Below are 8,282 nucleotides of genomic sequence, written 5' to 3' on the forward strand. Positions count from 1 at the left end.
ACGTAAGGGATCGAACCGTTGAAAGAACAACCCCCCCCCCCCCCCCTACATTCCCGAGCCTGGCTAATACAGAAGCGTGCAAGCATATGTCGACAGAGCGCTTGGAGCTTCAGTATTTGCGGGCAGCCCTTCACGGTCAATTTCGAACCTAGAAGATTAGTTAGTTTCACTGTACAGAACACTTGAAGAATTAAAAAAGGCAATAGTATAGAATTTGATATTTTTAGCAAAAATAGCTCGACGCAAACGACTATCATAAGTACATCTAACCGCTATTACCAACACAATGCGACTGCATATCATTCAATGATACACCGCCTCTTAACATTATCCCTAACTGATGAAAGATTTAACAAAAAAAGAATGTTCATCAGAAATACCATACCTAAAATGCATTTAAAACCCGGATGATAAATCAAATTATAAAAACAAAACAACAAACGACAAGTAACAAGTCGGGAAACCGGAAGCTGGAAGCTTCAAAAGGTTTTGTGTGTTTCATTTATAAAGCCATTTGACTGTGCATTTGTCCCACTAAAACCTAGCACGTAATATATGCATATATTATGTGAGAATATCAACTTTCGTGTGAAATTGACATTCAAAGTCTTAAATTTGCACAGAAACGGCAACTTTGACCTGTTATAACTTTGTTAGTAATCGTGCGATTTTCACCAAACTCGGGATCAAGATCATGCTCCGTACTATAACCTACATCGCTGCATTTCGTGATTCTAACTTAACGAGGGTTTCCCAGCCAATTACTAAAAATTATAGTAATATACTATTATTAACTTTATTTGATCAGATATCGGTGTGGAAGGTATTTCAAAGTCTAGGCACCACATATTGGCAGCCTTTTGATTTTTTTCAGATTTTTCGGTTGAGTAGTTTCAGAGAATGGGTCCGCTAAAGAAAATATAACTTTCGACCACCCGCAGTCCCCACCTTTCTAACAAATGTCAAAACTAGACCCGGCTTCGGAAAGTAATAACCAATACCTTTCATTTGATATTGACTATATTTGGTGAAAAGAAAAATGTACACACCCCTTTTGCATGTTTGGGAACCCTCCCTTAAATTCGACGTAGAAGAATGTAACTTACTGCATGGGTGAGCGTTCACAGTTTTCACCTTTCCACCAAATTTGGTGTCAATCGCTACAGCCGTCTCCGAGAAAAATGTGTGTGACGGACAGACAGACATACACTAAACCGATTTTAATTAGGTTTTGTTTTACACAAAACCTTAAAAAGTAAAAATAAAGCATATAGGATAGGTATCACCTCATCATCATCATCAACGGCGCAACAACCGGTATCCGGTCTAGGCCTGCCTTAATAAGGAACTCCAGACATCCCGGTTTTGCGCCGAGGTCCACCAATTCGATATCCCTAAAAGCTGTCTGGCGTCCTGGCCCACGCCATCGCTCCATCTTAGGCAGGGTCTGCCTCGTCTTCTTTTCCTACCATAGATATTGCCCTTATAGACTTTCCGGGTGGGATCATCTTCATCCATACGGATTAGGTGACCCGCCCACCGTAACCTATTGAGCCCGATTTTATCCACAACCTGACGGTCATGGTATCGCTCATAGATTTCGTCATTGTGTAGTCTACGAAATCGTCCATTCTTATGTAAGGGGCCAAAAATTCTTCGGAGGATTCTTCTCTTCAACGCTGTCAAGAGTTTGCAATTTTTCTTGCTAAAAACCCAAGTTTCCGAGGAATACATGAGGACTGGTAAAATCATAGTCTTGTACAGTAAGAGCTTTGACCCTATGGTGAGACGTTTCGAGCGGAACAGTCTTTGTAAGCTGAAATAGGCTCTGTTGACTGACAACAACCGTGCGCGAATTTCATCATCGTAGTTGTTATCGGTTGTGATTTTCGACCCTAGATAGGAGAAATTGTCAACGGTCTCAAAGTTGTACTCTCCTATCCTTATTCCTCTTCGTGTTTGACCAGTGCGGTTTGATGTTGTTGGTTGATTCGTCTTCGGTGCTGACCTTGCCACCATATATTTTGTAGGTATCACCTACTCCAAGGAATTTTTCAACGAGATACGGTTGAATTTGACTAAAAATGACATCGGGGTAATTGTCTCTTGCAGGAAACCGCCTATTAACTACAGAGAAGGACCAAAAACAACACAAAGAGAAGAGCGAAAAGTTCAATAACTGTCCCAAAACGTACATTGGCCAGACAAAAAGGCTGGTTCATGCCCGACTCAGATATTTGTCTGACTGATGTGTCTCATAGACATTTGTTTGATGTAGAAAAAGTTTTTGTCTGAAATTTTTATATCTGATGTCAACTCAGACATATATAAGGCAGCGGGAAACATTTTTCTATGCCAAAAATATTTTTATCTTATCGTTCTCATACATCTATACGACGTGTAATATTTAAAGAAATTCTATAATGGCCAAAGTTTTGCAACAAGCAAAACAGCAATTTATGTGCGATTAATGTCCAATGGCCCTAAAAAAGAAACATTGAATGGAACATTCCAGGATCTACGTGGGAACCAACAGTTGTTCGGTGGTGCATTAATGTTGCTATCTGGTGATTTTCGACAAACGTTGTCCGTAACTCCTAGATCAACTTGAACTGGTTAAATCAATGCATGTCCGGATTGTTGAGTAGTTAGAGCACAAGAGTATTGTACGGAAGGTTGCACTGGTGGCAGTGGGATTTGTATCGTGATTTGACATCGGATACCAGTCGACTCAGCTGTGAATGAGTACCTGAGTCAAATCAGGGTAATAATCTCGGGCGAGCGCAGTGCTCACCACATTGCCTTCTATAGGGTTTAGGGTAATCCTGTAATGTACAGTTACGATCTTGAATGACGTGCTCTAATACACTATAAGGCCCTGATCCAATTGGATTGTTGCGCCAACGATTATTATTATTATTTTTTTAAAATTCTTTTCTGTGGGGAAATGTACATAAGTTATCGCTTAACATAAATATGCGTGCGCCATCATTAGCCTGTGAATTTGCACAGCAACTACTCGAGATTGGCGATGGCAAAATTGCAAGGGATCCATCCATGTCCATTTTTTGAAAAAATAGATTTTCCAAAAAAACTGGTTTTGCCTTCAGTATACATTCAGCGCGTAAGTGTGATATTGGAGCGATTCAAACAGCTGGCGACCAGAGAGGTATACTTGCTTTTAGTACGCACATTCCCGCTCCTTTCTATATTTATACATTTGACACGTATTTTTGTTGATATTTTGAAGCATTGAAAGCAGTACTTTCTCTTAATGTGTTAACGGCTGTTTATCTATACTTGTGCTAGGAAAAAATTCATCAAATGGATAAAAAAAAGCAAAACGGCAAAAAACTAAAAAAAAATATAAAACCTAAAATTAATACGACGACATTTACAAATATTTACAAATGCTGGAGTTGTCAAAATGTTACGCATTCGCCAAAATCCAAACTTTATTGAAGATATGAAGAATGATATTTGGGCAACTTTCCACCACAAGATTTCGACTGATGATAACCCTCGACATATGAATTGCCCTGCTGGGTCAGACTTATGGTGTAAATACCGATTTGCTGAGGCTACCCGCAAGTTGAAAAATTGTATGCACCCTCCAGCCCTAGACGAAGAAGTTCAACCTTTATTAAAAAGGATTTATGAAGATCCTACCACCGACGATCTACTAGAAAGGTGCATCGGAGCACACCCACAAAACACAAATGAAAACTTCAACGTTTGTGTTTGAAATATAACTCCAAAACACATGTTTTCTAGAAAGAAAATCGTTAAAATTGTAACCTATTGTGCTGCGTGCATTTTAATGAAGGATTTCAACCTTTATTAAAAATCATGGAAACCATGGGTGGCACAACAGAGGATTGTGTGCAGCGACAGGACAACAAGCAAGGAAATAGTCACAGCATTGAAGCTTCAAAAGAACGCCGACTGGAGCTTAGGAAAGTTAAGGCACAGGAAAATGGGTTTTTGAGAAGCAGGAAGGAATTATGTATGGAGCTGACATCACTGATTGAGTGTAAGATGCTTTTCTCTTAATTTTTTAGACAGTTTAAAAAAAAATATTTTAAACGCGTTTTTCTTGAAACAACATTTGGTTGACACGATTCTACTAAAAACTATTTATCTGATCGAGATGAAACTTTGAAGGGCTATTCGTCACATATATAGCCCGCAGCAGAATCATGAATATCCGTTGTCATTTGAGCATCCTTTTAAACAATATAACCTCAAAAAATAAGGTCGAAATCTTGAAAGCCCTTCATTTTGTTATTTTTTACTTAAATTACTTGATTTTGGTACGGATTATAGCGACTACTTATACTTTAATATTCATTTTCAATTTTTGATTTCAGAGGTTCCTGACCAGGAGAAAAGCAGGCTTTGTTACGGCAGCCACATCTGGGTCATATTGGATTATAAAAATTTAAAAAAAAGAAATGTATGCTGTAATACGTATTTTTGCATTTATGAAAAAATTGTAGTATGATAATATAATTTATTGTAAACAAAAATTCTTAAAAAAATGTGGAAAAGCCGTTACTAAATAAATTTTTGAATTGAATTTGAATTTGAAAGTTGGTTCATCGGTCATACTTCTTTGAAATCTGGTGTTTAGTGTCAGAACTGCTGGCATTGCTACTTTTCTCTTGTATAAAAGCCTGTATACTCGTGGTCCAGCAGAGTAAAGACAAATGATAGAAGAAATATTCTCACTACTCAAACGCATCTTTTTAGTTGGATTTCCCATTTTCCGAATTTGCCCTTTCGTAAAAACACCCTTGAGTGAAGAAATAGTACGTTCTGCTACGTCTAAGTATTTTTTGAACTTCGAGTTGCCTGTTTTCTCGATGTACATAGCTCCAATATTTCCAATTCTTTGCTACAATCGTGATCAACCCTGTTTTAAACAATTTATTTAGATTAGCGAAACAAACGTACTTCCGTACTACGCTAATGTTAACTTACGCTGTTTGAACCTGGGCCTCTACTTCGCTTTGACAACTTGCAATTTCTTCTCGCCTTTAATATAATTAACGAAAATTAAACTTGGATTTAGTTATTTATCTATTTGAGGAGTTCTAAGCCCACCATCAACTTAATGGTGGATTGCATTAAGTGCACAGCAACTTGTTATTTTTTATGTGCGGACCCTTCGTTCATGGGCAAGTACCCAATGAAAAAAGAGAGGAAAAAAGCTAGACGGTTTTGTCCAAGAAGGAGGTACACCGAATAAACATAAGCAGCATAATACTGCTTATCGGTCACGCTGCTGACAAGATGGAGGCCAGGTAGGGTTTTAGTATGTGTGTCTCCAAGAGGTATTGACTATATAGTAATTGCTAATTCTCTCATGAGATGTACTATAACTTTGTTGATTTCAATACGATTCCCATGAAGTCTGCTAGTAGTGTGGGATATATTAGCAGCTATGAAAGTAGAAACCGGTTCGCCGGTTATGAATATGTGTCCTGTAAGTTGAGGTTTAAGAACACACTCAAAGTACTCCCTGCTTGTAGTAAAACACGATTGAAACTTCTGGAATAGCAAACTATGAATTTCGAAACTTTACTGACACCGAAGTGTCAACTATGCCTCGGACAAGGTCTAACCACACAGCTACAACCTTTGGCTATCGGGAAAGGAATATAACTGGTTTGTGGAATATGTGCACACTCCTTGACGACGGTGTCGAGGGTACCAGAATGCTTGCTTTCCCTAACATGAGTAAGAATTCGACCGCCTAAACCAAGTAACATGGTGGGTCTCCGGAGTGTACTCCTTCCCCTTGCAGCATTGTGCTTTGTGCGCAGTGCTTGTCATTATGTCCATTGGGTTATAATTAATCAGCTGGGACCATCTAATCAGATCGACCACATGTCGATTTGCAGTAGATTTGGAAGATTTACCGAGCCGTGATGAATATGTAAAGGGGGAAGGGAAGGTTCTTTTAAAAAAAAGAGAGTCCGAGTGAATTTGCGTTGTACAGGTTCAAGAGTGCGATAGTCATGGAAGTGGGATCAGACTACGCAACAATATTCAAGAATGTTTCTAATAAGGGAGTTGAAAAACGTTAAGAAAGATTGGTTTGAGAAAGAGGTCTTTGCGCAAGGCAGTAGGGAAAGGATTTTGGGAAGGGTTTAGGTGAATACCGCATCCAGTGGCATTTACTGACATTCTGACGACTGGAGAAAGTTTGGTCAAGTTATAAAGAACAAATTCTTAGGTGCGCAAATTGGTAAAATTGGCATGAAAGGCGAACTTTAGTCAAAGGTCGGAGCCCGGAAAAAAGCATTCGTAACCCCGTAGCTTGTTAAATGCAGCACAAAGACATCGCCACCTTGGTCAAATGAAGTTCGGTCCAGCTTCAAGAAGCTAACCAGGGAGATCTTCAACATCTGCTTCAGGTACAAATATTGGCAGCCATACACGGACCTGAAGAAGTACAAGGCGGTCATCAAGACTGCCAAGAGGCGATCCTGGTTGTACTATTGCCTTGCTTGGAGGGTGCTCCCAGCTGCGCAAGACTATAAAATCGGTACCTACTGAGGAGAAGACCGGCTGGGTTATAAACAGTTTCTCCGCATATAAATCTCCTGGCCCAGATCGCATAATGCCAGTCATACTGCAGAAGCAGTGAGAAAGGGTTGCGCCTGGGCTTGCTGAGATATACTGGGACTGTATCTCTTTGGTTTCCATAAACGCTCTGCATCTAGCATCCTCCGATTACGACAGCGACCGCTGTTTCGTCAGAGCAGGATATTGTTGCTGGATAGCGTAAAACAGGAGTAACAACCACAGCTGTCAGAACAAAGAAGTGGCATCGAAAACGTTAAAAGAACAAATCCTGCAGCCATTGAATCGACACTGGGATACTGGTAGGATTGATGAGTGGTGGAGTCATTTGAAAAACACGTTCAAGATGGTGGCAAAGAAAATCATCAGCCAACAGGCCATCTATGAGAAGAATACTGCATATAAACAACAACGAGAGCGGTTCATAAGACGCAAACGAAACAAATCCATAGAGATAAGACGTTCCACTGACAGGGCGTGCAGGACGAAGAAACGGAAGCATATAAATGACGACCTGTTTTGAGAGATATAATTTAAGATTCACTGACAACTGACGGGACCATATTTTGCAGGGATGCTGATTAAAAATCAATGTGCCCAACATTTGGAGCCCAGAGCCCAATCCCGGCACAAGGATGGAGCAGAGATCGTACAGGACCCTATTCCAACATCAAAACTCGAAGAAAAACGCCAGAAACAACAAAACGCCGATTGCGGATGAAATACCTGTAAAGCTACAGAGTAGCTATGACGACCAAGCTTCACAACCTCATAGACCCTTTTTAGGTTGACGAAATTATTACAGAAGTTTGGCACAAAAGTGTCATTTGTCACAAATTCTGAAAAGTTCTGTGAATTTCTTATATAAGAATATTTAGGTGGGCATTTGTCTCATTTGTATCTAGCTCGTGCATACAACATGGACGGGTGTATTATGCTAAACTATTATTCGCTTTAGTCTGATACTTACATTTAAAGTCTTGGATTGCAGTGAATTCGCACAAAAGTAATAACTTTGACCTATTATATCTTTGTTAGTAATGGTGCGATATATACCAAATTTGGTAATTTCATGCTTTGTATCGTAGCTTATATTATCGGTCGACAAAAGACAGTGGAAACTTTGGCTTCGGGAGGCCTAGGGTCGGCATTTGACTGTAGCGTTATAGAAATTGAACTCACAGGGCATACTCAAATTCTGGAATGGGAGGACGCCATCGAGTTTGCAAGTTTTCATCTATACAAATTAGAATAGGAAGGGTGTGTTTTTTTCGCTTTCCTTAGAAATGTCTTTTTCACATAAGATTAACGGACAATTCTTTTACGGAATGGTGTAATTATTCCCTGTTTCAGAATTAAAAACCCATAGAAATCTTAGTATCGCGACTATGAAAGAAGCTGCGAATGCCATACCACACAACTGAGAGCAAAATTATGATATATACATAGTATAAATTGCGCGGCTAAATAATTTTGATTTGACTAGTCGATTGTAAGAGGGAACTAAATTTCCGTGCTCAACAATTTCTTCGCAAATGACTGAAAGTATTTTATCGACAACAACCTGTTGCAAAATTAATTCAAATTACGAATGAACGCGAAGAAGCCCCAATGTTTAACCCCATGTTTGCAAGCGCATGTCCCATTTCCTCGTCCATTACAAGAATGTAACCAACATTCCGTATCTAAGT

The sequence above is a fragment of the Hermetia illucens genome, chromosome 1 (assembly GCF_905115235.1).
Source record: "Hermetia illucens chromosome 1, iHerIll2.2.curated.20191125, whole genome shotgun sequence".
Taxonomy (NCBI): domain Eukaryota; kingdom Metazoa; phylum Arthropoda; class Insecta; order Diptera; family Stratiomyidae; genus Hermetia; species Hermetia illucens.